This window comes from Gavialis gangeticus, unplaced genomic scaffold, assembly GCF_001723915.1.
Source record: "Gavialis gangeticus isolate Ggan-Ray unplaced genomic scaffold, GavGan_comp1, whole genome shotgun sequence".
Classification (NCBI taxonomy): Eukaryota; Metazoa; Chordata; order Crocodylia; family Gavialidae; genus Gavialis; species Gavialis gangeticus.
Genome location: NW_017729002.1, coordinates 5,035,952 through 5,044,659, shown reverse-complemented (window position 1 = coordinate 5,044,659; position 8,708 = coordinate 5,035,952). Strand labels below are relative to the sequence as shown.

General features: G+C 44.9%; 1 protein-coding gene across 2 annotated transcripts in view; it reads right to left on the bottom strand.

Annotated features, from left to right (window-relative positions):
- Positions 1–6,224: 6,224 nt before the first annotated feature.
- Positions 6,225–8,708, bottom strand: part of DEXI (Dexi homolog) — a 15,822-nt gene continuing 13,338 nt past the window's right edge. For both annotated transcript variants that reach the window (XM_019507465.1, XM_019507466.1), the window contains one exon: positions 6,225–6,881. The gene's annotated coding sequence lies outside the window, so the exon portion shown is untranslated. The remainder of the gene's footprint in view (positions 6,882–8,708) is intronic.

Sequence of the window (8,708 nt, the reverse complement as noted above, 5' to 3'; positions counted from 1 at the left end):
GTAATAGCTGTGCTTGAGTGAGGGCTGCAAGTTTGTGGCTTATATACCTGTTTGGCATTAAATAACCCTGTCAACCCCATCTGCCCCATTGCTGGGGCTTTGCTCTGTATTCTGAGCTCCTCACAGCTCCTGAGGTTTCATTGTGATTTATCAGAGGCAAAGTCTCAGGACAAATATTCTGGTTTCCTGTGGAAGGGGGCCTGGAGATGGGGAAATGAGATGGGAGGGAAAATGTCAGAGAACGCTTGTCATTGCTTCAAAAATGGGAAGACTAAATTTTTGTACTGCACCAAGTTGGCCAAGGCAGCTGCTCCCATGTTCAGATACTTGAAAAATTTCCCTTGGTAAAGGAAATCCTGAGTTGTACATTATGCTGCTTGGAGAGTCTCAACCCCCATCCCTAGATATAGAAGCCTTGGCTGAGTTCAGGTATTCCTAGCTCCTGGAAGAGCCTCGTGCACTTAGTCACTCAGGTTCAGACTGCTCTAATTTATGCTGATGAGAAAACTGTTCCTTTACAGACCCCAGTTCTGGGGTGACTGAGTAGGTGCACATTTACACACCTGACCCAATGTGTCTCATTGAAGTAATTATCTCAGATTGTATCATATTGGCAGTTTAATACCTACATGTCTACAGCCCCTGGGCATCTGATACTTAGGGAGACAGTCACATTCTGAGGAGCAGTCGCAGAACCCCGAAGCTGAGGTCTCCTTCTGTAAACTACATATTTTTCAGGGAACTTTTTTAAACACTTGCACGTTTTTGTTAGTGTTTGCAAAGCAGTCCATCTTGAGATGGTCATGCATGCTCTTTCCATCTGATTATACCTTTCTTCTGACATCTCAGAATCTCTTCGGAAGGGAGAGAGGGGCCCAAAAAAAGGAAAAATAAAAATAAAAGAGGGTTGAAACTATTTTTCCCAAAGACAGAGAGAGAGAAAGAGAGAACCAGATAAACTAGAGGAAAGCTAGAAAGAGACTAAGTAGAAAAATTTAGGGATAGTATTTGAGGAAAGAACCTTATTTCCTCACTTTGTGTCTGGCTTTGCAAATCCTGGCTGGAACAATGAAAAAATTCTCTTAAAGGCTGTTACACTTCCCTCTTTTATCTAGACAAATGGGTTATCATTTGGTTAACTTGGAATTCCTATGAACACTCCTAGCCTTAGAAGTTGTCTTAAGTTGTGGGAAAGGAAGATATGGCCATCTTCTGGGCCATATTCTGCACTGCTCCTCACAAGCAGTGCATTATTAAAGGGCAGAATAGATTTTACTAAGCCTTACCCATAAAAGTGGATATTAAAAGTGGTTCTTACCTGAACAAAATAAAATGGTTTTAAACACTCATTTAAAAAGTATAAATTGTCTGCATGTTTGTAAAGAGAATGTACAGTTTGTGTATACTCAGATGCAATATTTTTGTGTATTTTTTGTAAACCTTTTTTTAAAAAACAACTGAATAAAAGAAACATTTTACAATAACTTCTTACTTTCCCAAATGTTGCCTCAAGTTTCTTTAAAAAACGTAGCAAAATGGGTCTTGGTTCCCAGATTCAATGCCCAGTGCGAAGCAGCTAATATTTGCTTCAGATTCGGCCGATTTGGGGAACAGTGATATGATTCAGTGATTTGAATCACTGTCCCATCAGCTGAAACTGATTTGGAGATTCAGCTTCTGCTGGATCTCTGAATCACCCAGGCCCATTCCCCACCTGCCCCAGCTCCCACCACTTTGGGAAAAAAAGCCCCAACTCACCAGGTGCTGCCAGGTGTGGGGGTAATCCCCACTGACCCACACTGCATGAGGGGCTCTGCCATGAGCCCCTCAAGTCCCCCCCATGGCTGCCCCACCCACCCCAGTTCTAGCTCTTTAAGGGAAAAAAACCCCAAACCCCGAACTCACTGGTTCCCGCTTGGTGGGGGGCAATCCCCGCTGCCCCCCACTGCCGCATGCCACATGGGGGAGCTCCTCTATGAGTTCCCTGAAGCCCTGAGGCTGCTGCAGGAGCTGGTAAGTGCAGGGTTTTTTGGGTTGTTTTTTCTTTCTTAAAGGGCCTGAGCTAGGGCTGGCGGGGCAGCCATGGCAGAGGCTGGGATGGGGGGGGGGGAAATTGGGTGGCTCATGCAGAGGCCCCCATGCAGCGTAGGCCAGTGGGGGAATGGGGATCACCTCCCCCGCCTGGCAGCACCCGGTGAGTGGGGGCTTTTTTTTTAAAGCACCAGGATTTGGGGCAGGCAAGTGAGCCACGGAGAGGCTGGGACAGCAGGCAGGGGATGGGGCCTGACCGGGGTCCCCCCCATGGTACCATCCCCCCTTCTCCAGCCCCTCTCCCCTGCCCCCTACTTACCGGCATGGAATCTGACTCCAGCTCCCTGGTGCAGTAGGCTGGGACTGCTCAAATCATCAAAGCTCTCCACATCTTTTTATTGGTCCCTTGATTCAATTTGGATTTGGAGATTCAACCGCCAAATCTCCTCCAAATCGAATCAGCACCCAAAGCTTCGCACAGCCCTAATGCTCAGGTCTCCCATGCCCTATACTAATAAAAAGTGGTTTGGCAGAAGCACAATTTGACCCTGAGTACCATCATGGATGATGCATAAGTGTTTAGAGTGGGGGGATATAACTCTGTAACAACACTGCCTCTGTTGCTGCCATGTGCTGGCTCTGACCAGGCTCAGCCACATGCCTTACAGTCAGTGCAGAAATCACCCTGCTGTCCCTGCTGCTGCTGGGCCCTGGCTCCAGCTGGGCTGCAGCCCCACCATCAGCACAGAAAGCTGGGAGGACACATGCCCCTGTGCCCCCCTTGCACATCACCATTGGGTAGCACTGATCAGTTTCATACTCTAGAAAAGCAGAAATCATGCCTGCCTACCAGGTGAGTCTAACAGGGAGCATGGGGCTCCCTGTTACTTCAAGATAAAAGCAGCCCAGCCAGGGAGCTCTGCAGGCTAAGCAGGGGGCAACAGGGCTAACAGGGTTATTAGCAGGCACCTGCAGATAGTCAGCTTACTGGATGTAGGCAGGGCCCTGGGAGCTTATAAATAGGGCCCTGAGAAAATCACGATTTTGTGGACTGCAAGAGGAAACCTGGGCTTTTGCAGCTCCAACCTGCAAGCGGCTGCTGGGGTCAGAATGCAGTCGGGCAGAGTCGTGGGAGCAGCCCCAGCAGCCAAATGAAGGTAAGTGTATGTGGAGCAGAGGAGGGGAAGGGGTTTGGAGGGCCAGGACTTGGGGACTGTTGGGGCGGGGAGCAGAGTGGTGTGTGTGCCTACTGCATGTGCATGGGTAAAATATCATTTATCATGGAATATTCACAGAACTACTAGGATCCATTTGCTAAGATCAATGGTAGTCCCATTACTATTCCATTAAAAATGATACTTTACCCATGCACATGCTGCATATTTCTACAAGAAACCCATGACTTTCTCAGGGCCCTACTTATAAGCCCAAGGCTGAGGCTGGCTTGGGGAAGTCTCTCCCTGGCTGCCACAAGGGAAGGACCCCCTGCCCAGGGGAGTCCCCCAAGGATGCTGGGCTGACCATTTGCTGCTCACAGGAACCAGGAGGCTCAGGGAACTTGCAAGGTACCCTGACCAGGAGGCATGCTGTTTTAGGGGTAAAGTTTTGCCCTCTCAAAGGGACAGAAGGCTGCTACTTTGTTGCTATTATTATGTTATACCCCAGGGGTTTATGTTATGATTTGAACCAGTGGTTGGGATAAGTCTGAAAGGGGAGGTATGGAGGCCTCTTTAGTGCCCAGGGGGCACTCGACTGCCTTGAGTCCTGCCAGGGACAGGCTTGAGGCTCAAGCAGATATTGAGCCCAGAGCAGACAGAGAGAGAAGGCACAGCCAGGCAGGGGCCTGGGGCCTGGTACCAGAGAGGGTTGCAGCCAGACAGGGGTCAGGGGCCCAGCAGTCAGAGGCCAGGGGCCCAGTTACCGAGCCCCAAAGTCAGATCCAATTCAGTGGGCCCAGGCTAGAAGGCCTAGCAAGATGAAAGGGCCAAATGCTGAGGAGGCCGAAGCCCTACACAGGGAACAACATTGCAGTAACATCCATGAGGCATGGGTGTGGTAAAGGAGAGGATTTGGAGCTATGCAAGTAGTCCTTAAGGCTTTGGGTGCCCTGCCAGGCACGGTTGACTTTAGAAGCCCAGCAAGGGACCTGGGCACAGGCAGAGACCGGAGTGGTCCAGTGGGGCAGGCCTAGCAAAGGCCTGTGGGCAGCCTCCCTATATATTAAACATAACAGCAAGGCACGGCAAGGGAGACGGGAAGGTGCCCTAGGGGTAGGGCATGGTCACAGAGCCACCAGGGGGCATCACAGCCATGGCCACCCCTGGAAACACGATGTGTTACGTGAGATTTTCCAATGTCAGATGACAAGTAGCCCAGAACACTGAGAGAAAAGACAACAACTGGAGTGCTTCGATACTTCCTGCGTTTAGGCAGCCACCAAAGTTCAGGTGTCAATATTTCAAGATATGTTGCTTTAAACTTTTCGTGCATATTGCCGTCCTTCTGTGGGGTAACTCTGTACCCTGTAGGAAATGCTGCAAGATTTAAAAAATGTATTTATGGCACAGAAGGTTAGGAATTGAGAGCGACTGACTGCTTCCATTAGGGGGAGAGCTTATGTCAATAAACTGCAACAGAACAAGGGTAGGGGAAAAAGCTTTCTATAAGCATGTTTCCTTGGGTGGAGGCAGACGAAACATTTACAGTGAGGTAAAAAAAGTAGCAGACAAACATAGCAGATGTCTAAACTAGGAAAACTTCACCCACTCCAATGGAGTATTTTTCTGTGCAAGAATCAGGCAAAATTCTAGGGATGTAACTTATAGTGGGTTATGTTTTGTGTATCCACTTCCATCCTGGGGTATTCATTTCCTAAATGCAAATAAGGCTATTATTGCTTCCCTGCCATCTAGTAATAATACCTGTAATAATATCTGTCACGTGGGAGACCTCAACATCTGTCTGGGCCTGGCCCCACAACTTGTTTGCACCAGTATATCCTGCCTTTAGACCAGTGTAAACAAGGAGAAGATAAACCTGCGTAAGTCAGTAAAACCCAGCTAAGAGTTGCCCCTAAAAAAAAAATCAGTGGTAAAACTGTAATGATGCAAGTTATATCCATGTGTCATGTGTACACTTAATTCTGCTGCTTGCTCAAAACAAACATGCAGTTACTGGCTCCCTCATCCAGGCACTGTAAAGCACAGCTAAAGCAGCAACCAGCCAGAGTGAGCAGATTTTCCATCCACTCCAGACACTGATCTAAGTTGTGCAAGTGTTACTATGTTGTATGTTCAAAACCCTCAGTTTAGACCCCACTGTAACTTATATTGATGTACAAAACCAATGTAAATTACACCAAATGAATATCGGTCTAAATCCTTTCCAAATCAAGGAAGCAGAATGTCAGCCTGCCCCACCTTTAGCTGTCAAGGAGACTGACTTATTGAAGGCTGAGATAAATACAAGTGAAATACATACTTGGCAGCCTACTGGGGATAATAATACTAACATTTATAATTGCAGTGTACAGGAAGTCTGAAAAAATACGTTAAGTTCTGTTTTAGTGGCAATGCTTTTGCTGTGCATCAGCCTTTCTCAGCAGCTGATTTTGCTGGACACACAGTTGTATTTTCAAGAAATGGGATGGTTTAGCTTTTAGTCCTCATTAGAATAAGAGAAAGCAAGTATAACAGATGCCTGTGATACTATGCTTGCCTCTCACCGGCATATGCTAATACACATCAGTCCTGGCCTGTGTCATTTCTGCTGTTTCAGTCTGGAGATTATTAATAACCCGTTGTTCATGCAATTGTATTCATATTTGTATGTAATGCCTCATTAGCAATGTGTAAGGGATGCATGCAAGTGCACGTGCACCCCCTGAGAACAGCCATGCACCTCCTAGAAGCACCAGCCATAAAACTGGAAGTGCCAGTGGAAGTGCACTTCTGATTTCGCTACTGGGTTAGTGATCAGCCACTAGGGGACCCTTCCCCAGTCGGCGATCAGCCACTGGGGGGTCAGGTGCTCCCCCCCCCCGGACTTGGGAGGCACCACTTGCCCATGTAATGCATTCTTGCCTTCCATAAAAAACAGTTTTCAATAGTTTGCTAAGGCTTGGATGGAAAAGGAATTTGCTAGAATATGTGCTAAATTCCATTATGTAAATTACTCAAACAAGTTCATTTGCACACTTTTTACCCGAAAGAGATCACTCTTTAATGTATTGCTTATGTGCACATAAGAACCTGAACGTAAACAATCCACAAAATATCCTGTGTAAGATGATTAATCTTCCTGATTTACATTAGATTTTCTCCTGCTGGCCTACTACAAGGTTCACAATTTGAAAATCTTACAAAACAATCCTTTTCCTTTTCTGTATGACTGATCTAAAAATAACTCATCTTTATGTCATTTCAGGATACATGCCAATGGTAGAACTGACCCTCTGAACTGTTGGCCAGTAAAGTGATGTATTTTACACTTGATGAACAGTAAATAGAGATTTTCCATTTGGGTGACACAGTATTCAAAAGTTTATCAAATCTAAGTAATAGCTTTGTTTCTAGTAATAAGAGAATCCATTTTAATACATGTCCATAAAGTCCATCTAGAGTTCCTTAGGGAAGCCTGGTGCCACACGCAAACCATAGCAGTTAGAGTATCCACCCACATCCAGTGGTCATGGAAAAGTCACAGACAAAACATCCTGATGCAAACTCCTCAGGTTGTCCCATGCTGCCTCTTGCATATTCCTCCAGTTTTGAACACTCCAGGCCATAGTTTCTTTTTCCCAACTTGCTCCACAATTCTGGTCCTAGCGTGTTCTCAAGTGTGCAACAAATCTATTTGAAAGAAAACAACATCATTATACACACAAACTAACCTTTTATTCTCCAACGGCAACACTAAATAAATGATACACAACAGCAAGCAAAAAGCATCCTGAATTAACCATATCTGAGGACATTTATACTTTTCCTTAATGCTGAAACTATCATTAGTGAGTACCAGACAAGTAATGGTCTGAACCAATTCAAGTAAGTCAGTGTAACATTTTCTACTGATGTCAGAGATCTGGGCTGGACCTTTAGTGTAATTATAACACTTATGCATGACCAGAGTTCATAGGAAACAAATCCTAGTTCTACAGTAATTTGAACTGGAATTGTTTTCTGAGAATCAACATAAAAGCATGCGTAACATTTTACTTTACAAAAAAAAGTTGTTGGCTGGTACCAGTGCAATCACCACTGTACAATAAACAAGGCCTTACTTACAAGATCTTGGCAAAATGTACTAATTCTTGGTTGTTTCATAGCATTCAGTGCTGTTTGAAGCAGCCAGGCTTATCTTTGACAGCATGTGTAACCCTGCTGCATTCATGTGATCTAACTTTCTTCATGCACTAAAATGTTTTATTACTGGGTGTCAATAATATTTAGATACTGTCATATGTCTTCAATAACCATCTTTCCTTTGCAATCCTAGCCATGAAGACTAAAAGAAAAGAGTGTAAGTGCATACTTTAAAGCAAAGTCCTATCAACCTGACATACAGCAGGTGAGGTACAGCATATGCCTATATGTGGGCCTGACTTTTTCTGGAACTATGAAATTAGTAAGCAGTTAATACTTGCACCAATATTTGTGTCAATACAACCTGAAAATAACTGCGTTATTCTTGTTTCTCCAGTAACTTATCCTTATACCTTATAGTTGCATTTGCTGCATCAGGATACCATTCTACAGCATGAAAGTGATTTCTTAAGTTACTGAGTCTGAATTTCACAAACTACTAAGTCTCAGAAAAGCTGTAGCCATTGGAAAACTTAGATTCCTGGTTTTACTCATATCCACAACCACTTGTCTGGCAACTGAAGTACTTTCATGTGTGATTATTATAATTTTAAACAGAAAGTGGCGTCTACATACAACTGGAACAGAAGGACTATCTCAAGATGTAAAATGTCATTAGAGAAATTGGAATCTGACTAGACTCTGAGGACTAATAGCCCTGCTCCTGGGAAAGGTGCTGCAGGATGGCTACGATGCTTATTTGATATTTAATTAAAGAGACAGAAGTGTCACAGTCTTACTATTGCTCTGGGGGTTGGGTTCAGAATGTGTTCAAAAGAATTTAATGGCCAGTCTCTTTCTTCTCAGGTCCTTGTCATAAACTAGACTTTTTTTCTGGAAGCGTGCACAAGTGATAGCTCTTTCTGCTGCTGCAGTAAGGTCCTCCTTCATACAGATCTCCTCAAGGAGCTGGCAACCAAGCAGGTGCTTCATAGTCTGTACTTCACCACACTCGCATATATTTGTATTATTAGAGTAGCCCCATTTGATAATGTTAGTTTTTGACATTTCAGTTTTTTTGTGTGCAGGCAATTCAGCCATTGCTATGTTGGCCAGTCTAAATCAGTCCTTCTAGGAAGGTCCTCCTGGGGTTCTGGGTCCATTTCAGAGCATCTGATTGCGTGTAAGCTTTCCTTCCATAACCCCAGTCGCACCCTATCAGCTGTGATGTCCAATGGTACAACATTGGTCACAAAATTCTTTTGCACTTTAAGACTTTTAGTTACTTCTGTGTGACCATAGAGTGGATGCCTAGGGTCTTCCATCTGCTGTAATCTTTCTTTTTGGCTTGCTACCTTTCTTCTGATATCAGGT